We start from the raw sequence: 25,770 nt of genomic DNA, 5'->3' as shown, positions 1-25,770 counted from the left end.
ACAGGCTGATCAGAGTTTCCAAAACTGCAGTTCTTTCTCCCCTGGCATTATACAGTCAAAGAAACCTACACGTGTCATCAAGAAGGATAATTCCACTCCTCTATCTTTGTGGGCCATGATATGGACTGGTATAATCTGGGCCTGAGTCCCTGAAGTTGCTGTGTTAATCTGCTGTTCTTAACTGGACATTGTGATGGTCTCTGCCTTCTGGGTCAGTGGATGGTCCACAGAGTCTTTGTGACCACCTGGGTTTGGAAGACCATAATGTCCTCGTTGTCTTAAGGTGTTTCCCTACTCTACTCCTAGCCCCTGGAACTCTTTATCTCTGCTCTGTACTTGGGGGCATGTTCGTGTAAGTGGAAATTTCTTGTCTTCTTTTTCTTTCCTTCTTTAACTAGATATTCAAGAAGACATCCTTAAAAGGCTTTTTCTGTTCCCTTTGGTCTAGACTGCTAATGTAGAAACGATGTGGAGCACTGCTGTATGCTCCCAGTTTTTCCTTTCTCACTCCTGACAGTGGGTGCCCCCCTAGACAGGGTGCCTGGCTGTGTGGTGTCTCAGGCTCTGGACCATTGTGCACTGCAGGCACAATGACCAAGGTCTCTGAGACTGTTAAAGCCTGTGAAAATGCAACCTGAAAAATAAGCTGAAAGATTAAAAATAAGCTGAAAGATTAAAAAACTGCAAAAATTAATTTTAAAAACAATTATGAAAATCATTTCAAATTTTTATAGCAAACTAAAATAACTATTTAATGTTGGATTTGAGCTCATTTAATATATTTGGTATTCTTGCCTGTAAAATCCCATGTACAGAGGAGCCTGGAGGGCTACAGTCCTCAGGGTTGCGAGGACTCACACAAACTAAGCGGCTGAGCAAAGAATATGATGGAACGGACTTAAAGACCTTCTGAAGATCTGACATCCTCAGTTCCTTCAATTCCAGTCTCTTTCATTTAATACTTTGTTTTTGGCTTCTTAATAGTCTTGGGAAGACATACAACCATGTCTTCCCCTCTGGAGGCGAGGGCCACCAGTGTACCTCTGAAGATCCAATGTGCCTAGGCCATGAGGACCCCCAGAGAGCACTAGTTCTTTAGAAGCTCTAAACAGACCACTCTTCCCTTCCTCCCATGGTGAGGCCTTTCTTCCTGTGTCCCATGCAGCCCTTTGAGATTCTTTGCTTTGTCCCATTGCTCTGGCCTTCTTCAGCCCTGTCCTACAAGCCTCAGTTTTCCTTGTTGGACTGAGGTGGTAGCCCAGGTTAGGAGGTGGTCCAGGACAGGATGTCTGGTCTGCAAGCTGGAGGGATCACCTTGTCCTGAAATACATACAGTCTCCGTCTGAGTACTCCCAGTGGCCACCCTTGCAGCTAGGGAAGCTGGATGGTGTTCCAAAGCAGCACAGTGATGAAGCTCTGGCCCCTCCCCTGCAGGGCTGTGGGCACTGGGAGGTCCTCCCCTGGGGCCAACCCACACTCAAGCTGCAGCCCCTGGAGCCTTTCCTGACACCTCTGTCCTGTGGGGCTAAACCACCAGACCCACTCACTCCAGGGCACCCCCAGGCCATCCCGCCTCACCCTCATTAAAGCCCGTGCTGAAAGGAGCTGGGTTGTTTTTCAGACTCTTTCTCGGGCAGGGAGGTATTGATCAACCCTGATAGTTCGAGGAGCTTGATCTCACCCCAGACTGGCAGAGATTAATTAGCTTGATTCCCTAGCATAATCCCTAATTAGGCACAAGAAGAAAGGAAAGAAAGCACAAAGGAACTATTCTGTCCAGAGCTGGAGCGGGAGGAGCAGGAAACCAAGGAAGAAACAGGTAAACATGTCCCAGCACCCCTGTGCCTCCTGCCCACTCCCAGCCAGCTGAAGAGCGCAAACAGTGCTGAGGAGGGGGTGTCTTCCTGCAAGGATCACATATGAAAATGTGTGTTTAGTTTCTTTGCTTTGCTCCCTGCCTAACCACACACAGGAAGGCGCGATCAAACCGAACGCTTTGAAGTAACTGCCCTCGGCTCGCTCAGCCGTCAGGAGCTGAGGATGCTGCAGGGGAGAACAGCTCCATTGGGCTGGGAGAGAAAGGTTGACTAGGGAGGTGGAAATCACCCTGAGACCCAAGTAGAAATAGTGAAAGGAACCATTTCCTGCAGCAGTGAAGCAGGAGCCATCTTGTTCTATTGTTACAGGAAGAGGGACCCCTTCCAGGGCCCGAGACTTCCAGGGCTTCTAACACTCAGAAGTGAATTGTCTGAGAAGATACACGTGCTGACAAAGCAAGAGACTATATTGGGAAGGGGTGCCTGGGCAGAGAGCAGGAGGGTAAGCTCGGAGCCCTAACCACTGGTATATCAGTACTTAGTTGCTCAGTTCTTTTCGACTCTATGACCCCATGGACTGTAGCTGGCCAGGCTCCTCTTCCATGGAAGTTCTCCAGGCTAGAATACTGGAGTGGGTTACCATACCTTCCTCCAGGGGATCCTCCCATCCCAGGAATCAAACCCAGGTCTCCCACATTGCAGGCGGATTCTTTACCGTATGAGCCACGAGGGAAGCCCTAACCACTGGACCACCAGGGAAAGCCCTACTAGCATTTTCTCGAACTTTTCAGCCAGGTCTAATGAGGGTAGGGAGGGTAATGGGAAGAAGGAGAGACTTCACTGAATAGCCATGGGATTTGGCCTGTGGAAACTTAACCCCTCAGAGCTTCAGTTTCCTCTTCTATAAAATGAGGGTAATTTATAATACTAGCTCGTGAGATGGTTACGAGAATTAACTGAGGGATTCAGAGGTGCATGTGCATGGCGCAAGTAGGCACTTTCTAACCCACCTAACAGCAAACCAAGGGAGCAGCAAATCAGAAAATGATGTAACTGTTAAGAAATTAGTTGTTTAGATTGTTTTTCTAAAAGTCCTTGTCTTTTAGAGATGCATATGTTGTTGTTCAGTCAGTCGTGTCCTACTCTTGCTGACCCCATAGACTGTAGCACACCAGGCTTCCCTGTTTTAGTATCTCCTGGAGCTTGCTTAAACTCATGTTCATTGAGTTGGTGATGCCATCTACCATCTCATCCTCTGTCATCCCCTTCCCCTCCTGCCTTCAGTCTTTCCCAGCATCAGGGTCTTTTCTAATGAGTCATCAGAGACGCATATACTGCAATGTTTACAGAGGGAATGATGAGGTGTCTGGAATTAGCTTAACTATAAGGCAGGCAGTGGAGGTGGGGTGGGATGAGAGGATTTAGATGAAACAAGATTGGCTATGAGTTGTAATTGTTAAAACTGGGTGACAGATACACAGGGGTTCGTTATGCTCTTTATTTTGTAGAGATGTTTGACATTTTTCTTAAATTGAAAGAGAGGAGAAAGGGAGGAAGAGGGGGGAAGGGAGTGGGGGAGGAAAGAAGATTCTGCCTGAGTGTCCCTTCCAAAAGCTTCCCTGATCCCCACACTGGCAGGGAGGGAGTGTGTTTTCTGCTCATCCAGAGCAATGAGGTCCCTGAGGAGATAGGAGGGACATCCAGGGAGCAGCCCCAAGCTGCAAAGTCCCTCCGGGGACCTTGGAGACAGTAGGACAGGGTGAGAATGGGCAGTGGAGCCTAGCACAGGTGGTGCCCATGACACTGGGGGCTTAAGGGTCACGGGATCAGAAGAGGTGCATTAGAGAGGAGAACACTAACAGCTGTGGAGAAGGACGCAATGGACTCAACGTCCTACCTAAAGAAAGGGGAGGGGGTGCTCCAGGATTAAAGTGGTCCTTCTGAAGGAGGAAGAGAGCCAACTGTACCCCTAGATACCAAGCGGATGTGTCTGGAGAGACACAGGCCACTTAAAGTAGTTCGTGGTCTGGAAATTGGATATGTCTGCACCCCCCACCCCACCCCAACCCCTCCACGCTCCCACCAACTGACAGATGGTGCTGGTTCTAGGTGTTGGGGCTGCCACCATCGGGGGCAGAGTTCCCCCACATGCCTGCCTGGGGAAGACAGGCACCCCGAGCCCTCAGAGGACCGGAGCATCCCCATTTCTCTGAGGTCCCCACAGGACTGAGAAGCATACTGTAATGACCCTTCCTCAAGGAAGGGCTGTGTCCCGGAGCAGCTGGCATGGGGGAAAGAATGTGTCAACGTAACATGTCCAGATCTGCTCGGGGAGACTGGTAATGGGGAGAGATGACTCTGCCAACCAGTTTGAGGAAAAGTGGATTTTGCAACAAGCTCGATGATGTTAAAAGCTTGGGTGGGGGCGGCCTGAGAAGACCAAATGTTTAATATTTGGAAAAGAGACTGTCTAAACAAAGCAATTAGGACGCTCCTTTGTAGTGATATGAAAGAGATGAATTGGGTTTATCCGACATCAAAGGACAGGAGACACAATGGGGAATGAGGCCCATGGGCAGCGTGGGCAGGGCAGAGCAGAGACTTGGGAACAGAGACTTGGGTGTAGAGAGGAGTGCTCTCTATATTGTGTGTTTGAGGATCTCTTTGAAGCTGCCTTCCCACTAAGGCTTTCTCCCACTCAGTTAACACGCTTCCCAAAACCTCCCCCAAAACTACCTTTTCAAAAGCAATGTTTGCCACCAACCAGGAGAAACACAGGAGCCTGACCTCCGCTGTTTACCAAAGGATGCTCACGAAGGGTTCTTTCTTGAGGATAAACTGAGGATGGGGGCCTGCCCAGCTGGTGGAGCTCTGGGATTCAGCCGAACTGGGCGAATCCTGCCTCTGCCTCCACTGACTGGGTAACCTGGGCAAGTCATTCTCCTCTCTAAGCATTAACTGCCTATAAGATGGAAACAGTAACCCTTAAGTCACAAGGGCACAGTATTGAGGAGGGAAGCTGGAGAAAGGGAAAAGGCTCCTTTGGATGAACTCTGATGAGCACAGGAAGAACTAAAGCTGTCACCCCAGGGGACCTTCCCTAGAACTTTAGACGAGAGCTGATTATTGTCTCCACTAAGTACCCTACATCTTCCTGGACCCCTCCTGGATACCCAGTAGGGGCCAGGTACCTACTACACAGCCTCCCAGCTCTGGCTGGCTTGTTAGAACACTGGACAACTTTTGAGGTTCATTTAAGCCCCAAATTCAGTGATGCTACATTTTTTCTTTAATTTTTGCTTTGCTGGGTCTTCTTGTGCTGTGAGGGCTTTCTCTAGTTGCGGTGAGTGAGCATAGTTGCCCAGTGGCATGTGGGATCTTAGTTCCCTGACGAGAGATCACACCCACATCCCAGCATTGGAAGGCAGATTCTTAACCACTGAACCACTAGGGAAGGGAAATCCCCAGTGATGCTACATTCTTGATCTCACATTTTGAAGTGTTTTTGGGTGAAATGATATCTGGGTCTTAAGATATTTTAACAACAACAAAAAAAGTACAGATTAGATCAAATAAGAATGTCAGAGTATTGATAATTTTGAAACCAGATGAAGGCTTCTTATTTTATTCTCCCCTATTTTTGTGTACATTTGACATTTTTCACAAGAAAAAGTTACAAAAGTGCATTTCAGGTTCTTGTAGCTCCAGTTCCATGCTGGTTGGGACTGAAGCTGAGCTGATGGGACTCCCTGCTCCTCCCTCCCTTTCTCCCCACAAAATTCAGGGTCTCCTGAATTGGCAGGTCCTGCCCTTGATGCTGAGGGAAGCACAGAGATGACCATGATGCAGACCCGCAGGAGAGGCTGAGACATTAATGAGAAATAAGAAGATAGTAAGGGCCCCCCAGGGTGTGGACCCAGGGCTCTGGGATCTGAGAAGGGAGCAGTTAAAGTTAACTCAGACAAGAGAGCATGTCAGGGAGGACTGACCACAGTGACAAACTAATAGCAGCAGCAGCAGCAAATAAATGTTGGCTGGAGGCCTAGGGGACTGTGGGCCTCACATGACAGGGAGTTTAGAGCACAGGCCCATTCATTATATTGTGGCGTTTCTTAAACTTGCTAAGCTGAACTGAATTCTAACTTAATACATTCAGATTGACCCATGATTGAGGAATCAGACATGCCATTGAGCCGGCAGGAAGTTAATACCTCAGTCCAGCCATTGACCTTGAGTCCTCTTGGAAATAAATTAGATTTCCTGGGCAAACCTCATTCCCATTCCCCCATTCACATAATTATTCAGTTACAAATAATTTTTTTTTTAATTTCTTACAACTCTGTGGGTCAGGGAATCAGGCAGAGGTCAGTTGGGAAGTTCCTTTGTTCCCCGTGGCACTGGCTGGGGTCACACTATCCTTGGGGAGCTCCAGTCTAGTTGGGGTGGCAGATAGGTTAACACCAAGTTCGAGAAAAGTTCACATCTTCCATCTGCACGGGTAACAGTTCTTTCTAGTGGATGAGAGGATTTCAGGCTAAGCGATATTACTGTGTTCGCCAGCGAAGCACTCACGGAGTCTGGAGAATGTATAGTGCGGTACTTTGCTCCTAGTTCAAGTCGTATCCTCTGCAACATGCAGATGGAACAAGACAGGGGGAGATGTGTGCAGAGGTAACCCCTGCCTCCTACTCTGCCCACCCCACCCCCAGCTCTGCAATGCTGGGGGTCCTGGGACCTCCACCCACAGGGCTGACTCAATGAATCCGCAGCTGGCCTAGTTGCAGGCACCCTGCCCCTTCTCCCTGACTCTCTTCCCTGCCTCCTCTTCCTCCTGCCTCCCCTATGTTTTCCTCTTCGTATCCGACCAGAGCTGGGCCAATCATCCGGGACCACTGTGGACGGACAGAGGGGAAAGGCCAGCACATCCTGGAGGCGGGTGTCTGGGAGATGCCACACCTGTCCACGGCCAAGTTGAGCCTCCCATGGTGCGTCTCCCTGGTGGGATTAGGTGCCAAGACTTCACTCAGCGTAACTAGAGGCCCCTGCGCTGTCCTAGCTCTGGGGTGTGCGTGGACAGGAAAGACTGAGTATTTGAGGGGAGATGGGGATGTCTGGAGTTCACACCCCAGCTCCTCCACTAGTTATAAAAATGGGGGGCAGCCCAAGGAGGCAGGGCTCTGGGCCAGCTCCCTGCCCTAAGTACTCAGTGAGACTCAGGGAAGAGGAGGGAAGGCCGTCCTTTGGGGATCAGGTGACTCGGGCCGCAGGCGACCCCACAGTTAAAAGTGAAATTGTGTTTCTCATGATTCTGTGGCTCAGGAATTCTTGTCCCACCCTTTGTCTCCAGGCCTGGGCAGAGGAGGGGTTCCCGGGCCCCAGCAGACACTCTCAGGTCTTCCCTTACTGCCGGGCAGCCCTCTGGGACGGGCTGGTCTCTCTAAGCTAGTTTGGGGATAGCACAATGGGAGGAACCACAGGGAACCTGCAACCAGGTAACCCTTCGTGGTGGGCTTTACCTGGTGGCCCCGTGGGGTTTTCAATCGGGCTTCTTCCCTGCCTGGCTCTCAGCTCCTATTTGCTGCCTGGCAACCTGATCCTACCTATCCTGGAGGGAGAAATCCCATCTCCCTCCCCTCCCGTGCTCCTTTCTAGAGCAACGAGGATGCGTGGCTCAGTCCCTTGTCTAGAGTTTGGTGGCAGTATGTCAGGTGGATAGGGATGTGAATTGGGGCCGGAACATTTTCTCAAGCATTGAATAAAGGATTTAGTCGTTTAGACTAATTAAATATGTTACATTATTTTTACCACATAGATTCATTTTTCAAAATGTTTAATGTCTCAACTTTAAGGAAGTGTGGGGGAAGATCTTTGAACCTGCCTAGTGAAAACCACTGGCTGACTGATTCCCTGAGAAGAGGAGCATGGTCACTGAGAACTGCCAACCCAGGGCCTAGAGAAGGTGAGTGCTCCTCCATTGAGGGTGAACCAAGATAAAATGCTGCTGCTAAGTCACTTCAGTCGTGTCCGACTCTGTGTGACCCCATGGACGGCAGCCCACCAGGCTCCTCTGTCCACAGGATTCTCTAGGCAAGAATACTTGAGTGGGTCAGATAAAATGAGGGGGCTCAAAACAATGGAGGGCCTGGAATAGGGGAGGAGTGTTTTATTTATCTTCTCAGTGGGGAGTCCTCCAGAAATATCTGCGGTCCACAGACAGCTCTCTGTTCCAGATCGCAGGCATCCTCTCTTTTCTCCTGCTGAGAGAGTGAATCCTGGCCTTAGACTTAAAAAAAAAAAAAGTTATTTGTTTGTTTATTTTTTGGTTGTGCTGGGTCTTTGTTGCTGTGCTCGGGCTGTTTCTAGCTACAGTGAGCAGGGGCTACTCTCTAGCTGTGGTGTGTGGGCTTCTCATTGTAATAGCTTCTCTTGTGGTGGAGCACAGGCTCTCAGCTTTAGTAATTTTGGCACAGGTGCTTAGTTGCCTCACGGCTTGTGGAATCCTCCCAGACCAGTGATTGAACCAGTGTTCCCTGCGTTGGAAGGTGGATTTTTAATCACTGAACCACCAGGGAGGAATGTGGGGTTTAGTTGCTAAGTCACATCCAACTCTTTTGCAACCCCATGGACTGTAGCCCACCAGGCTCCTCTGTCCATAGGATTTCCCAGGCAAGAATACTGGAGTGGGTTGCCATTTCCTACTCCAGGGGATCTTCCCAATCCAGGGATTGAACCCTAGTCTCCTGCATTGGCAAGTGGATTCTTTACCACTGAGCTACAGGGTAAGCACTGAAAGTGAAAGTAACAGTATCTCACTCGTGTCCAACTCCTTGTGACCCCATGGACTACACAGTCCATGCAATTCTCTAGGCCAGAATACTGGCATGGGTAGCCTTTCCCTTCTCCAGGGGATTTTCTCAATCCAGGGATTGAACCCAGGTTTCCCACATTAAGGATAAATATTATGATCAGGAATGATCCAAAGATACATCAAACTATTTGCAGGAGTCATTTAACTTGGCCCATTGTGCAGCTGTCAGTATTGGTCTCCAGACAAGGACAGTGAAGGCCCCTCCAAGGGGCAGTTTGGGGCCAGGATGGTGTTGGGCTGCTTTCTACTCCTCCTTCAAGACCCACAAATGAGAGGGGAGGTCCCGAGACAGGATGCCCAGAGCCACTGAAGGTACAGCCCTGTTGGCCAAGAGAGTGCTGGTCAGAGAGAACCAGAGATGTAGTTGGTATGTGGATTAGATGTTGGTGAAAGATGATAAAAATGTGGTAAGTGAAAGTGTTAGTCGCTCAGTCATGTCCAACTCTTTGCAACCCATAGTTCCTCTGACCATGGGATCCTCCAGGCAAGAATACTGGAGTGGGTTGCCATGCCCTTCTCCAGGGGATCTCCCCGACCCTGGAATCGAACCCAGGTCTCCTGCATTGTAGGTGGATTCTTTATTGTCTAAGCCACCAAGGAAGTAAAAAATATGGTAAGAACCAAACAACTGAGAAACCACTCAGGAGACTGAGACCAGAGTAGAGCCTAACACATAGTGAGCTCTCAGTTATTAGTCATCAGTTGAATGGCTCAATGGGAACTAAACAAAGAACACTGGACTGGGATTCCTGTTACTTGAGTCTTTCAGTCCAGGTTTTTTGGCGTTTTTTTTGTTTTTTTTTTTGCCAATTTGCTGTGTGACCCTGAGTGAGTTACCTAACTTGTCTGGGCTCCGTATTCCATCTGTGTGAATTGTGAGGAAATTGTGGAGAGATGGGGACTAGGCCCAGGCTGTAGAAGCAAAACATTCAGCCCCTCTTCTTCCTCTGTCACCCCACTTTCTGTGATTCCGCCTAACTGTGGGACTCCTTACTGTGCTTTCAAAGCAAATGTGGAAATCTTGGCACGTATTGCAGACCCAGGGCGTTGTTAGAAGCTTGCCAGCATGTGCAGGATGGTAAAGGCTGTTGCTGTGCCTGTTCTGCCTGTGTTTGCTCTGTGCTTCCTGCACGTGCTCCCTAGGTTTCTCTTCATCTGCCCTGACTGGTCTAGTCTCCTGTTTGTCCTCAGCTGCTGAAAGGGCCACGTTTGTTTTAATTACAATAAGATCCTTGAGGTGGGGGCAGGCCTGTCCCACTCTCCAAGGGTCCGCACAGGCTCTCCATTTCCTCTGTGTTTATTTTTAGACAGAGATGCAATCGAAGGGGCTCCTGGCCTCGAGGGGAGTTTGGCTTTGCTGTCCCCGCCGTCACTCGTAACCTGAACATGTATATTCCTAGACCAAAGCAGACCTCCAGGAAGAAAGATCATGAGACAATAAAAGGACTTTTCAGAGGTGGAGTTGGGGCGCGTTTGAGGAATTATTCTTCGTATTTGATTTACTTTTCGAACTGGATTCTCCTTCCCGAGGTGGGGTCTTTCTAGCCCTAAGCTGCCTCTGTCGGGGCTGCCTTAGTTCCGGGGTGTAGTCCAGCTGCCCCGCCCTCAGGCTTTTCCTCCCCGACCAGTTTCCCGGGAGTCCCTGCTCTCCCCTGGTCACCCAAGCCTAGCCTGGGGCTTGCACACCTGGCCCAGCCAACCTTTAACTTCCAGCGCTAGGGCTCCCCCTGCTGCTACAAATTATTGTGATCACTGGGCAGAGGGTTCAGTTAGAGGCTGCTTGGGTTCACCCCATGGTGCAGCAAGCAGTGGCCAACAGTTAGTCAAAAAGAACCCGGGTCATCGGCAGACCTGCACGCTGCTGGGGATTGTGGAGGAAGCAGGGTAAGGCAGGGGCCATGGCTGCCGGACTCCAACCAGGGGTGTCGCCTGCACCCTGCCCACCTCCTGCCTGGAAGGCCCACCCCAGGCCACCTGACCCAGCCTTCAGCAAGACCCCAGGCTCTGCACCAGCCTGGCCACTACAGAAGAGAGATCAGAGACCCCTGGGTGAGGAGGGCCAGTGAGACAGCATCAGGGTCCCATCCTAGCTGACCCTGCCCTCCCACCTCCCAGACGCTCCTTCCCTAGGGGCCAAGCAGGGGCCAGTGATGACCCCCCATTCTGGCCCTGCTCCCTGCCCAGCTTCAGAACTGAGTCAGCTTTTCCACCTTCCAGGGACCAGAGCCCTGTCTCCAGCCTGTGTGGCCTCAACGCCACACAGGGCTACTCACACCAGGACCAGGGCCCACTCATCCACGAAACCCCCAAGAGGCCCTCCGTACCTCAAGAGCCTGTGGGAATGTTTCCATGTCTTGTAAAATCAGAAGGCAGAAATAAACTTTTAGGTTGAAGAAAACATTTTGGGATACAATATTAACATTTTCATCTTTATACCTACTCACTCATAAAATATAACTCCAAATACTATTTTGAGAGTGAAAAGGGTCCATCCAAGTTCTGATGCCAGGGAAGGCCAGATTCCTCGGTCGTGGCAGTGACAGGATTCTCTTTTAAAGAGGGCCTCATGTGGATTCTTGGCTTTTTATTTTCTCTCTTAATAAAAATGTGTGATGTTTACATTGTCGCAGAACAAACAGAACCTTGGCTTGTGTTTCATGTCTTAGGAAATGGGTCTCATGTACTTTTGGCTGTTCCCTCATGTTCCTGGTAGTTATAATCCGACCCCTTTGGAACAGAGGGACAGTACCTCAGGATGCTGGTGAGGTACTGTCAAGACATAAAATGTCAAGACATAAAAATAGATAAAATCAAAAGGCCATTTAAAATATAACAATCCCCTCCCTCCCCCAATAATAAAACATGTATCCTGAAGTCAGCTTTAGTAGAGCTATTTCCCATAGCGTGAAGCCTTTAGGATAGGCACTTGTAACCCCCAGCAATGGGTGCAGAGGGCAGGCAGGTCCCCCTGTCAGCCCCTCCCCTCTACTGATGGCCCTGGAATCCCGGCTTTGCCTTCCAGGCTGGCCCTCCTCCAGTTCCCACATCTGCCCTTGGGCGTCCAACGATTCCCGGTTCCACACCCAAGTGGACTTTCTTCTTCCTACGGGCCACCCCCTCCTACGTGTCCTCTCAGGAGTTCTAGAAACCTCTTCCGTATCTATTTCATTATTTCTCCCACTGTGTTAGTTTCCCAGGGCTGCCAGAACAAAGCACGCCGGCTGTGTGGCTAAACCACAGCAATCCCTTCTTCTGCAGCTCTTGAAGCTCAAAGTCTGACAGCCCGGTACTGACAGGTGGTCTCTTCTGAGGCGCTGCTCCCTCGCCTGTAGATGGCCAAGCTGCCCCTGTGTTCGCACCTGGTCTTCCATCTCTCCTTGTGTCCTCAGCTCTCCAGTCTTTGGATTAGGACTGGCCCTAATGACCTCATTTTAGCTTCATTGTCTCTTGAAAGGCCCAGTCTCCAAACAGCCACATTCTGAGGGACTGGACCTCAACGTGGGGATTTATGGGGCCACAATTCAGCCCACAACACCCACCACCACCTCTCCTTCCACAGAAAGGTGGCCAGAGCTACAGAACAAGCACGTGTGAAGGGTGACAGTCTGAGAAGTCACAAGAAAGACAGTTTTGAGGGCTGTGGGCCATGGTGATGGGAAGCATGGTTGCGAACAGGCCAAGTGCTGCTGAGGCCTGCCAGCATCAGGGCCAAGAGGGGACACCGTGCCTCAGGGTGAAGCAGGCTTTCCGTGGCAGTGGAGGGTGTCCATTTGGCCTGCCCTGGAGAAGACTGCCTCTCAATGGTCGTACAGTAATAATTAAAATGGGAAGGATTTAGTGCTTCTTAGTCTAAATGTGTGGGTATTCTTTATTCCAGGCTTATCGTAAAGACCAGTAGCAACCCCTCCCCTAGGCCTTCCTAACTCACAGTGCCTCGGCCCAGACATTATCTGTCTTTTTAACCAAAAGGTCTGATCCAGTCTGAATTTCTGGTCCAGTAATTCAACAGTGATATCTCCAAATTCATGAATTGAGTTTATGAAGAACCTCCTAGAGGATTCTTTTTTCTAGGGGAACCTGGCATGAACCCAGTCTGCCCCTATCCTGTACTTGGGAGAACATTCCTGGAAAGATGGTAACTTCCAACCAGCTTCCCCCATCACGCCCCCCACCCCTCCGCAATCTCCTGACCCCACCCATCTGACTGGTGCATGCTCAAGGAGTCAAGTTCATCCACAGAGGAGCACAGCGGGGAAGATTAATCTTTTCCAAAGAGGGTAATTCCCTGTATTCCAAAGCCAAATGCAAATTAAAATGCTATTTTCTGAGATAAAATGCTGCTCAGTGTATTCCAGGCCTGGTGCTCCTCTTAATTATTACAGTTCCCGGTCTCTGTTCTGAGCCCATCAATTCTCCGGCTAGTAAAATAAGAACGAGCTGGAGGATCACTTTTTAATTTTACCCACTTTGGCAGCAATCCTCTCTGGCCTCCCTTCACCAGACCACATTTTTCCTGGCGGTGGGAGACAGGGAGATGGGGGAGGGGGACGTTGTTGCAGCTGTGTCATCGCCTTCAAAGCAAAGCCCTCTGCTTACGTCTCCAGATGCTGACCAGGCCTTGGAGGAACACTAAATCCCATCCTGATTGCCACTCAGCCCAGAGTCCCTTGTGCAGAATAACAACATCCCCCAAACTACTCTGCACATGGAGTTTGAACCCAGAGGCAGCCGCCCTCTAACTGTGCTCTGGGCCCCACAGAGACCCCATGAAAATCTCAGACTTAGTTCTTGAGCAGCTCCCACAGTGTTCTTTTACTCTCTGCTTCTCCCATCTCTGTTCCCAGGCACCTTCATCCAAACACACTTCTTGCTTCCTTCCTCACACAAATGGTAAATAGTATGAGTCTCAGGGGCTGCACAGATTCATCAGACGTACTTATGCTGGAACCCAGGTTAGGCTCATCTGGGGCTCCCCCCCAATTAGTTCTGCCAGAGACCCTTCCATCTCTGGAGGTCCCTCTGTCCAGGGATCTCACCATCGTGCCTACTGGTAAGTTGACCTCAGCCTGGGTTCTTTGTGGTCTCAACAGCAGGAGTGAGGCAGGGATCACTTATGGAGTGCCCTGAGCCCCCCCAACCAATGCCCTCCATTATATTAGCATGCAAATGCTTTCGATTTCAGTGAGTCTTGAAATCAGTTTTTTTTAACTTTTTATTTTATATTGGAGTGCATGTTCAGTTGTTTCAGTCATGTCTGACTCTTTGTGATCCTGTGGACTATAGCCCTCTAAGCTCCTCAGTCCGTGGGATTCTCCAGGCAAGAATACTGGAGTGGGTTGCCATTTCCTCCTCCAGGGGAATCTTCCTGACCCAGGGATTGAGGACCCTGGTCTCCTGCATTGCAGGCGGATTCTTTACTGCTGAGCTACGGGGAAAAGCCCATATTGGAGTATAGCTGATTAACAATGTGATAGTTTCAGGTGCACAGCAAAGGGACTCAGTCATACATGTCAAATGAGTCATGACATCTCAAAGCAGGAAGAAACTGTGAAGTTGCCAGTCCAACTCTGACCCAGCGTTTGAGGGGCACAGACAATGGTCTAGGGAAACAAAACACCAGAAAGTGGCTTCGACGTCCCAAGAGCTGGAGCAGGGGATAGAGCAGGACAAGAGACACCTAGTCCCAGCCAAGCCCCGGGTCCTGGATGCTTCTGAAGGCCTGGCTTATGAGGGTTAGGGCCCTGCGGAAGATGCAGGGAGCTGCAGGTTTGCCTTGGCAAACCTTGAGACTTATCTTTGGGACCAGTGTTTTGTTTCACCAGAGGCAACCAAAGAACTGGATTTGAGCTGGAAGTGTAATAGGGATGCCATTAACCCAGCTAGAAAGGGAGCCCCAGAGGACAAGCAGACTTGGTGAGTTTGTTCCTTAACGTGTGTGTGTGTATGTGTGGCGTGGGGGGTGTGTGGCAGAAGGTTTTGCTCAAACTTCATCGTATCCTGTGGCTGCCCAAAGGACCAAGAAAGTCATGCCCTCCTCAAAATGACTCAGTTCCTTAGGAACTACACCCGGAACTTTTCTCGGACCTGCATGAGATCTCACCAGTCTATGTCTTGGCTACAAAGTTTAGTCCATGAACCACAGCATTGGCAGCACCTGGGAGCTTGTTAGAAATACAGACTCCTGGGCCTCGCCCCAGAGAGTGACTCAGAGCCTGTATCTTCTGATCCTAGGACACCTGTATCCATTCAGATCCAGAAACACTGCTCAGTTCTGGCTACATAATTCTTGAGGCCCAACACAAAACAAAAATAGGGGACTCGTTAAAAAAACAACCATTTCAAGACAGCAGCAGCAGAATTCTGTTTTTATTGTGGTAACATCTCTATAACATAACAGTTGCCATGTGAGCCCTTTCAGAATGTACAAATTTGGTGGTATTAAGTATATCCACACTGTCGTGAAACCACCACCACGATCCATCTTCAGAACTTTTCCATCTTCCCAAATGGAAACTTATTTCCCTTAAACAATAGCTCCTCATTACCGGTCCTCCCGGCCCCTGGCAGCCACCATTCTATTTTCTGTCAATGAATTTGACTCTTCTACATGCCTCGGATAAGTAGCATCATGCAGTACTTGTCCTTCTTCCACTGAACTTAATGTCCCCAAGGCTTGTCAATGTGACAGCTGATTATTAAACCAAGTGTGGGGGCCTTGTGGGCACTGGGCCCCCTGTGGCTGCACAGGTCACAGGTCCTGACCCTCCTCTCCAGGAAGAAGCTATTTTTCCAGAACACACCAAGAAAACTTCTCAATGTTTCTTCAAATCAGAGCCTTTGTGATTTTCTTTTAAAGCATTTTTTCAAAGCCAAGGAGAAGCCTAAGTACACTTCCCTAATGAGAACAATAGCACAATGGGAAAGTCACTTTCAAGGTGTGAAAATGTCAGCATGACCCGGATGCTTCCAGTAGGAACCATGGAGAGGGAAGAAAAAGGTTATTTCTAAGTCACAAGTCCAGAAAATATATCCCCAGTGGCCTCCAAAAAGGAGCAAAAATACATATAGTTCCTGAAACCCCAGAAGAAAATCAGGTCCAAAACCCCAGAGAGGTGGTGTCAGGGAGGCAGTCAGCATGTTTGGTCTCCACCATCATCCTGGGAGACACTACAATTTATCCTTGACAAGGAACTGGGCACAATATATGTGTGTGCAAGTGGTAACTCATCACATAGTGTGGCCCTCCAAATCGGTGGCCATGGGCACAGAGCCTAGTGTTGAGATTGCATTTCATCCACAAAACTGACCCAACCCCTTATCTAAATTAGCATCGCATGTTATTTTACATCATCTTCAAAATCACCAGTGTATTAATATTTTAAATAATTGGTGTAGTGTTTTACCAACTACTTACTACCCCACTTGAGTAGAGGAAGTCTCAGCAACTTAGTAAAATGAAATCTGAATTCCATCTTTTAAACTAAACAGCTTTATTGCTCCAAGAGCATGCAGAAGCTTAGGCAAGTTAAATCTCAGGGGGGAAGACTCCTTTGGGATCATTAATGAAGACTGGAAAATGGTTTATCACTAGCTTATCAGTTAGTGCATGGAAATGGAAGATTTCTTCATTCTGGAAAAGCCTGCAGTGGTATCTTGTTTACACCATCGTTCGCTCAGCCCACTCCACCCTCATCGTTTCCACCAAAGTAAACGTCAGCCCCGATTCTGCAAAACATCACACATTTCAAATTGCTGCATTAACGTAAATTCTTGATATGTTATCCTGCCTTATTCCAGGCTCTTAACATGCTTTTTAAAGAAAACTGCTTGGATCTGTGGAAATAGGTGGTTCTGATATGCTTCTTTTTGAAGATAAAAGTGGCAGAAATGTGAAGGCTGTGACTTCATGACCTGCCTGAGTTCCCAGACACCCCATCGCTCATCTCCTCGTTGACTGGGCAAGAATGCCCTCTGCTCACAGTCCTGGGCTTGAGGGAGAGGCCAGGGTGGCGGGAGGCTGCCCGACACCTCCACCGCCCTGTGTGATCACAGCACAAGCTCAGCTTGGCCGTGACCGCTGCCTGCGCAGGCCTCGTGGCCTGGCACCTGACCACGTGTGCCTGTGCTGTCTGAGTCACTTGTTTTCCTCCTGCATCCCGAGGCTGCATGCCAATACAACCGTGGCCACAGAAGCGCAGAACCCCACAGCTTCCTGGCGATGACATGGTTTTCACACTTCTATTTTTAAAAGCCTTGGGAACAAGTCACCTGGGAGATCAGGGTGGTTGGGTGAATGTCTTTCCAAAGTTCTCCCTGTCCTGGCAGGGATCCCAACACAACTGTGAAACCAAAATGCCAAGACAGGCTGGCTCTGCAGTCCTGTTCCTCATGATAAAAACAGAAATGCCAGAGGCTCCCAGATCCCCATGGTCTGTCTTACGTGACCACAAAGAGGACGCTCTGGCCCCAGGTCCCCAGGTGGTCTAGGCTGTCACCTGGCCGCTTTGCGTGGGTACGCAATGCTTTCCCACACAGGAGTCTACCACCGTGGGTCCCCAGGGAGCCAGCCCAGGAAGGAGGTGGGCTCTGGAGGGGACCAGCTGGGGGTGTTAGGGGGGATTCTTAGGATGTCATCTGGGAGGGGGCAGGTGTGGGCAGAGGAAGGAATCGAGCTGGGGTGCATCTCAGCAGACCTTCGGGTGCTCTGAAGCTGGGTGACCCCTCAGAGCAGCACAGGGGCCAAAGGAGTCAGAACTTGATACCCCAGGCCAGTCTGGCATTAGATGGCCCCTGGAAGCAGGGATTTCGTGGGCATGCCCTGTGAGGGGCTGACAACCCAGGCCTATGTATTGGCAGCATCCCAGGAGGCAGGAAGGGGAGGTAAGTCAATGTCACTTCCTGAAGCGGGCCCTGCCTGCATCAGAGCATCCATGGAAGCATTTCATTTCTCTTCTTTCTTCTGCAACTTTTTTTTAACGGAGGCAAATTTCACATCCCACAAAAACATAAAATGAATCATTTTAAAATGTACAATCCAGTGGCACTTATTACATTCACAGTGTTGTACAACTACCACCTATATCAAGTTTCAAAGTACTTGTTGTTCAGTCACTTAGTCATGTCTGACTCTTTGTGACCCATGGACTGCAGCACGCCAGGCTTCCCTGTCCTTCACTATCTCCCGGAGTTTGCTCAAATTCACATCCATTGAGTCAGTGATGCCATCCAACCATCTCATCTTCTGTCACCCCCTTCTCCTCCTGCCCTCAATCTTCCCCAACACCAGAGTCTTTTCTAAAGTACTTTCATTACCACAAATGAAACCCCCTACCCACTCAGCAGTCACTACCTTGCCCTCCTTCCCCACCCCCCACCAGCCTTGGGCAAGCACCGGTCTGCTTTCTGTTACTATGGATTTACCTATCATGGACATTTCATATAAATGGAATCATATGTGAACTTTTGTGTCAGGCTTATATCACTTGGAATAAGATTTTCGAGATTTATCCATGTCACAGCATATGTCAGTACTTTAAATTCCTTTTAATGGCCAAATAATACCCCATCATGTGGATATACCATATTTCATTTATCCATTCAGCCACTGATGGGTGTTTGAATTGTAGCATCTTTTATATAGGGAACTGAGGATCAGTGTGCAAGTTCTTGATTGTCAAAGATATGACTTCATTTCATTTGGAAGCAGGAAAAGCCCCCCAGGCCTGCTGTGTGGAAGGGACAGAGTATGAATTTACAGCTAAGGAGAGGTTTCTGCTCCATAGCGAGTCCAGTGCCTGCTGGCCTTGCTGGGCCTGACAGCACCACTTCACAAGTGTCCCCCACTCTCCTGCCATGCCAGGGTGATATCAACCCAGTCTTAACTTGTTCAGGCCACACTGAGCCAGTTCTGGGCATGCTACTTGCTCTCACTCCCCTCTGCTCCAGGGAACCAGCCCCAGCTCTTGGCTCAGGCCCCCTTTCCATCTCCCAAGGCTGACAGAAAGTCTTTTCCCTTCAAGTCTCAGAGCCACCCTCCTTGGCTTGAAGTCAGAGCCACCATTCTGGCAGACATGGGGGCTGAACTCACATCCTCCCAGGCTCAGCCCATCGGTGACTCTCCACATGGCCCTTCTGCCCCAACCATCCCCACCTGAGGGCAGAGAATATGCTGCTCCCCATGATTCTCTTGTGCCCAGGCCCAGGGAAGATGCTGGCTGGGTAGCCACAGCCCTGGCTGCTTGTCTGACCCCTCTGGATCCTGTCTGTCCAGCTCGTGCTCACCCATTTCTGTTCACCTCCTTCTCTGCCCCTTCATCGCTGTTCCCTGTTCCCTGCCCCACCAAGCACTCATCGGTGACCCAGCACTTAGCACAGAGGTGCTCAAAAAGTGTTCATGGGCTGAAGAATCTCTTCCTTGGACAATTCAACTCCATACCTAAGACTTTCTCTAGAAAACATTTTGTGAGAAAGATTTGTCCTATTGTCATTTGTTGTTCTAATTTTATATACACAGACTATGATCCTCAGAGCAATCACAGGAGGCAGGCAGTACCTGTCCTGCAGGTAAGGAAGTTCAGGACCCAGATGGGAAGTGGCAAGGCCGGGATTGCCCCCACTAGTGCTGCCAGGATCAGCCCTGCCCCCCAGCCCCGAGCTGCCTGGGCCATCAGCTCAGTTCTGTGAACCCCCTCCTTCCAGGCATGGGGTTACTTGCTGGGGCTCCTAAGGTGCTCTGAAGAGTGGGGCTGGGGAGGGTGCTTTCAAGTGACTTTTAGTGGGGGAGGGGCACTCTACCACCGGAGAGCTGTGCTCAGCCTGAGGGAAGGGCCCCGTTTCCGTGGAATTTGGGGTGATATACAAACAACTATTTATATCATGCGTGCCTGCTAAGTCGCTTCAGTCGTGTCTGACTCTTCGCGACCCTATGGACTGTAGCCCACCAGGCTCTTCTGTCCATGGGATTTTCCAGGCAAGAATACTGGAGTAGGATGCCATGCCCTCCTCCAAAGGATCTTCCCAACGCAGGGTGGAGCCCGCGTCTCCTGCGGCTCCTGCATTGCAGGCAGATTCTTCACCGCTGAGCCACCTGCGAAGCCCCAGACGTCAGTTATCCAGATATCCGGAGGAGGAAGGGAGGCAATCTCAAGAGTCTGAAGTGGAGGCAAAGGTGAGTGAGGGTGTCTCGTTTTTCTTTTTCTTCAGTGCGGTGAGTAGTGAATTGTGCGTGCCACGAGACACTAACGCCGAAGCCCAAGGGCACCTGATTAGCGTTTAGCGGAACCCACCTGACCTGCGCCCTGCGTGCCTGGGCGTGGCCAGCAGCCCGGACCCGTTGGTGTCTGGCCGGAAGGAGGTCGAGGGAGCCGCTGGCTTTATCCCTAAACTGGGGATGGTCGCCTTTCCCCTCCCTCTGCTCCCCAGAGCCCCCAGGGTGGGCAAACCCAGCGCCCCAGGTAGACCACCTGGCTGTGGTGAGCCTCTCGGAGAGGGAAGCAGTCTGGCAGTGGCCCCTCGTGCTGTGACAGGGGAGCCCGGAGGAGGAGGCCGGGGAAGCCCACGTCCCAGAACACCTGTCACCGGGTCGTTTTGCTTCACCTCGTTTCTGAGGTGAAGCTCTAAAGCAAAGAGCTTCCCGATGAGGAGAGAGAAGGTTCTCGAGTCCTGGACATGGTAAGTAGGGCGGACCAAATGGGACGCTGAGGTGGGTGGTATGGAGGTGAAGGCTCTGAGCCAAACAGGAGAGAGAGACAGACAGACAGAAAGAGACAGAAGCGTCCCGGGGTTGAGGAGGCAAAAGAGGTCCCCAGCCTTGGAGAAGCTCCATGGGTCTCTGTCTAGTTGAAACTCAGCCCTTGCACTCCCCAAGCCTTTCCTGTCTCTGCTGCGCGGTCCAGGGAGGGCCTGCGGATGGGGGGAGGTACTGATAATCCTCGAGTCAGATGCACCCCACCTCGGCCACTTGCCTTAGAAGTCCCTGCAGCTATAAATGGGTCCGGGTCATTCCAGCAGAATGCCCTGTGGACAGGAAGAACGAGGGGGACAGCCACAGGCGTATGAGAAAGAGAGGGACCGCTCTCCAGAGAACTGGAAACTCCAGGCAGTCGCCACTGTGGCAGGGTCTATCACTTGCCCTCCACCCCCCTGGGTCAGTGCCCACACATCCCTGCCCACCAGACCGGGGTGCCCAGCCCTGCTTCTGCTCTGCCAACGGAGTGTTAGAGGCCAAGTCTGACCAGAGGTGGCTCTCCTCTTTCTTTTCCCATCTTGTCTCCAGAGGAAAGGAGATGCTTTCTGACATGGGGGAAAGGAGTGGGGAGCGGGGAGATGAGAAGGGAAGATGGTCCCCCCAGCATAGTTTGGGAAAAGGCCTGGGCGGCAGCCAAGGCCCAGCTGCCAAGGACAGCAGATGGCCTGGGCTCCCCCGCTTGCAGACCTCGGAGCAGCCCGCCCCACTCCATGCTTCCCACGTTTCTTCAGATGCCTGTGGGTCTGGCTTGCACTTGGACAGCCCTGATTATTGTTTCCTCTCAGAGGCTCCGCTCAGCCTTCACCTCAGCTGAAGGCTGAAGATTAGGCCAATTTCTTGGTCTCTCAGGCTTATGTAGACGAGAGGCCTCAAATCCTAGGCAGAGGGCTCCCTCTCCACTTCCTTCCTAGGGCTCCAAGGACGTAAAATGGTTGCTATGGGGATTCCTGCATTTGTAGAGAAACTGTTTTCAGAAAAAAAAGGATGATTCACAAGTTCTTTGAGGAGGAACAGAGTTGGTCCTTAGGGAGGTATGATGTAACAGGGTTTAGAAGAGGAATGATGACTGGCTTCAGTTTGTGTACTTTTTCTCTTTCCTCTTGGATCCTTGTGCAGGCTCGGGGCCCACCAGCCACCCCTTCAGAGAACCTCATTCTGTACACAGAGTTCTAGTTGGTGCCCCACACCTGCATTTGCCTCTTCAAAACATCTGAGAGCAGGTGTTAAAAAAGAATGTTAGAAATGCCCAGCTAGGCTCACCAGGGAGTTACTGTCAGGGTCTCAGAAAGTGTCTTCATGGCCATTTCTGGGCCTTGCTGGCTGGACAAAGTTATTAGCTTGAGGGTGCCACAGGGCCTTTGAACTTTCATCCCCATCTAACTGGCGCAGCAGAGGACCTTCCCTGTACTGACTCTCTGGAAAGTCTGCCGTTAACAGCACAAACTGGAAACTAAGTGTCCATAAGAGGGGAGGGAATGACCCAAGGCCCCACTGTGTGTAAGCAGCAGAGCTAGTCCCGGAAGCCAGGCTTTCTAAGCTGTGGCCAGCAGAGCAAGAACTGGGAGGAATGCTTTTATGAACACACACATTGTCTAATAATTGCCAAAGGAAAGGAGGTTGATTGGTGGAAGCAATGTAAAGAAATAATAAGGGCTGAAATTAGACTCCAATTAGAATTGGTGCTTTTGAATTGTGGTGTTGGAGAAGACTCCTTGGACTGCAAGGAGATCAAACCAGTCCATCCCAAAGGACATCAGTCCTGAATATTCACTGGAAGGACTGTTGCTAAAGCTGAAACTCCAATACTTTGGCAACCTGATACAAAGAACTAACTCATCTGAGAAGACCTTGGTGCTGGGAAAGGTTGAAGGTGGGAGGAGAAGGAGACAACAGAGGATGAGATGGTTGGATGGGATCACCAACTCGATGGACATGAGTTTGAGGAAGCTCTGGGAGTTTGTGATGGACAGGGAGGCCTGGCGTGCTGCAGTTCATCAGGTCACAAAGAGTTGGACATGACTGAGCAACTGAACTGAACTGAAATTAGACTGACATGTGATGGAGACAATCCTTCTTTTCTTTTTGGAAAAGCATTCCTCTGGGAGTCAGCTGTGTGACCTTGAGGAAGTCACGTTCCCTCTCTGGGCTTCAGCTTTGTTAGTTGCTCAGTTGTGTGCAACTCCTTTGTGACCCCACAGACGGTAGCTCTCCAGGCTCCTCTGTCCATGGGTTCTCCAGGCAAGGATACTGGAGTGGATAACCATTCCCTTCTTCAGGGGATCTTCCCAACCCAGGGATTGAACCCAGGTCTCTGCATTACAGGCAGATTCTTTATGATCTGAGCCATCAGGGAAGCCCAAGGCTTCAGCTTTCTCACCTGCTAAATAAAAGGGCTGAGCTTGAATGAGCTCAGATCCCTTCCCATGATGACATGCCTGTATACTGCCCCCATGCTGGAAATACTAGTGAGGGCCTCTCCACGCTAAACTTTCTGTTCAAAGATTCCTCGTGGCCCACAGCATCAAGCCCACACCCCTTAGCCTGGAGGTCAAGGCTCTGTGGGATCTATCATAGCTCATCTTCCCAGTCTGGGTCTCCCACTTGCCACTTCCTATGGATTACCTGTTTCACAGCCTTGTCTGCACCCTCTATGCAGAGCTCGCTTCCACCTGCCCCAGTACCCTGGCCAGAAAAAGTCTAGCTAGTACGTTAGCTCTCAGTTAAGATGCCTTGTTCTTCGGGCACCCCTCCTAAAATTCTGAGCTTGGCCTCGTAATCTTTCCAAGTCTGTATCCACCATTACTGCCTTCACCTGAATGCGTGTTGTAATTATTTAGTCATTCAATCCATCAAATATTCCTGAATGATTAGCATGTGCTCTGACAATGACAGATTTAGACATAGTTCTGCCTTCATGGTGTGGAAAGGGAGACATTAATCAAAGAATCGAGCTGAGGCGTGTGTAACTGCAAACAGAGAGGTGTGAAGAGGAAGAAGAAAGAGTTCCCTGAGAGCTTGTCTGATGTCTGGGAGGAGGAGAGGGTGGGAGGCAGAAGGAGATGTTCTCTGGAGGGAAGACCACGTGGTGATTCTGGCTGAAGGGAGTGTAAAGGATGAGAAGGTCTGGAAGAAGGCCAGGGTGAGGGGAGGACTTCCAGAGACATCAGGGGTGGGATGGTGGGGGTGGGGAACATGAGAGGACGGGGCTGGCTGTTAGAGGGCTGGGTGGAGGGTGTTGTCTTGATTGGGGGAGCCATCTGGGAAGCCTAGGAGGGGTTTAAAGAGGGGAGTGACAGATCAGATATGTTTCAGAACAGATATCTTGGCTGCTGTGCAAGGTGGCCTGGAGTGGTGCTTTGTAGCCCCAGATGTGTTGGAAGCACAGAGAAGCTTGAGAAGGACCCGCACCATGGCCTCCCCTCTTGACATCCCCATCCAATTATTCTGGAGGGAGGCAAAAGGGAAGAAGGCACCCAGTAGGAGACCCTGCGGTGGTGCAGCCAGGAGACGAGGGCACCTTGGGCAGGGGATGGAATGGACAGGGGATGAAATGGACAGGGTTTGGCAGCTGACTCCCCTGGAGATGAAGGAGGAGATGTCAAGATTGAGCCTTGAGTTCCTGGCATGTGCAAGCAGATGGAAAGGGTGGCATTTTGAGATGAGAACATGGGCAACAATGGGGTGTTGTGGGGGGGAGCAAGGGAGTGAATCGCAGATACCAGCCTCCTACCCCAACCTGGCCAGTGTCTCCCCACACTCTGTGCCTGCTCAAGGCTTCAGGCCATGCCTAGCTGGGCCCCCCGCACCCCTTAGGAGCACTTGCCCTCAGAAGTCGGAGTGGGTCAGAGAAGCTTAGGGGTGGAGATAAGAGGCGGGCCTAGAGACCAGTAGCACTCAGGCTAGCAGAGCCCAGGCAGCCCAGTGTTCCAGCACATTTGGAAAGCGTAATGGTACTAAGTGATCCCCAGGCCGGGAGTGGGTGTCAGCGGGGCTTTAACTACCTCCGGATCAGGGGGCACCTTCGGGCAGGAAAGTGAAGAGGCAGGGAGCTCCCTGTCACCAGCTCCATGGGGTGATGGAAGCTGGCAGGCACCTTCCCTCATATCAGATAGACAGACACGGCCACAGCTCGCTCGGGTTCCCTCTGCAGGGATGGCAGAGCAGTTGGAAAACCTGTCCACCTTCATTTCCTCCAGCTACTTAATGCAGTCGGAGTTGAGGGAACTGGGTGCGAGGCTTGTTGGGGGGTGGGGGGAGATGGTGACAGATTTTGTGACCTTGGGGAAGTCACTTAGCTCACGAGATCCTGGGAGGGACGGATGCAAGAGGAAGACTCAGAGCGGCCCCTCTGAAGGCTCCCCAGCTCTCTAGCTGTGCGACAGACTCTGGGCAAAGAGCAACCTGGCCAGGTTTCCTGGAGGGAAAGGAGGGAGAGGGAGAGGTGGGGGACGGCAGGAAGAGAGGGAGGAGGAGAAAGCCTGTCTCCCCAAACCCTACCCCGCACTACACCTATGGGCAGGAGGAATTGTAGTGTGTTTGTACCACAATGACTATTTTTTGTCTTTTTTTTTTAATTGAAGCATAGTTGATTTACAGTATTGTGTTAGTTCCTGGTGTACAGCAAAGTGATTCAGTTATACATCTATATACATATTCTTTTCCATTATGGTTTATCACAGGATATTGAATATGGTTCCCTGTGCTATACAGTAAGACCTGTTGTTTATCTTATATATAGTAGGTGTGTCTGCTAAAATGAAACTCCAAGGTTGAACTTCCCGTTGTTTTCATTTGTCATTTTACTTCCTGTATGAACACCCATAATGACTACTCTAATACATGCATTTTATGTGTGTTTGTTGATTAGCGCTTTCCCCAGAACATGTTTTCTTATATCCCTCAGTCCCTTTATCTATACTATACCTGTAACCCTAGGTAAGTCTGAAAACCTGCCCTTTTCTCCTTGTGCATTCAAACATGTGTGCCTGTGTGCTAAATTGCTTCAGTTGTCTCTGACTGTTTGTGAGGTGATGGACTGTAGCCCACCAGGCTCCTCTGTCTATGGGATTCTCCAGGCAAGAATACTGGAGTGGGTTTCCCTGCCCTCCTCCAGGGGATCTTCCTGCCTTAGGGATTGAAACTGTGTCTCTTAGGTCTCCTACATTGGCAGGTGGGTTCTTTACCACTAGCGCCACTTAGGAAGCCACATTCAAACATATTCACATAAAGGCTGTCACTGCTTTTCTGTCACTGTTTGTTTTACAAAAGTTGCATCACACCGTATACAGTTCTCTGCCACTTGTTTGGCTCCCTGAGCAGTAAATACATCATGAAACTAC

The 25,770-nt window shown here is 50.4% G+C and overlaps 1 protein-coding gene across 5 annotated transcripts in view; it reads left to right on the top strand.

The window, feature by feature from the left end:
• Window positions 1-19,740: 19,740 nt before the first annotated feature.
• Window positions 19,741-25,770, top strand: part of CGNL1 (cingulin like 1) — a 224,016-nt gene continuing 217,986 nt past the window's right edge. For 2 of the 5 annotated variants that reach the window (XM_081510100.1, XM_081510101.1), the window contains exon 1: window positions 19,978-20,355. The gene's annotated coding sequence lies outside the window, so the exon portion shown is untranslated. Of the gene's footprint in view, window positions 19,853-19,977; window positions 20,356-25,770 lie in introns of those variants that run through there. The other 3 variants (XM_081510097.1, XM_081510099.1, XM_081510096.1) reach the window with 3 other exon arrangements.

This window comes from Giraffa tippelskirchi, chromosome 7 (assembly GCF_054371585.1).
Source record: "Giraffa tippelskirchi isolate mGirTip1 chromosome 7, T2T-mGirTip1v1.2.pri, whole genome shotgun sequence".
Classification (NCBI taxonomy): Eukaryota; Metazoa; Chordata; class Mammalia; order Artiodactyla; family Giraffidae; genus Giraffa; species Giraffa tippelskirchi.
Note: the sequence above shows the minus strand (reverse complement) of the source record. Positions and strands in the feature narration are given on the sequence as shown.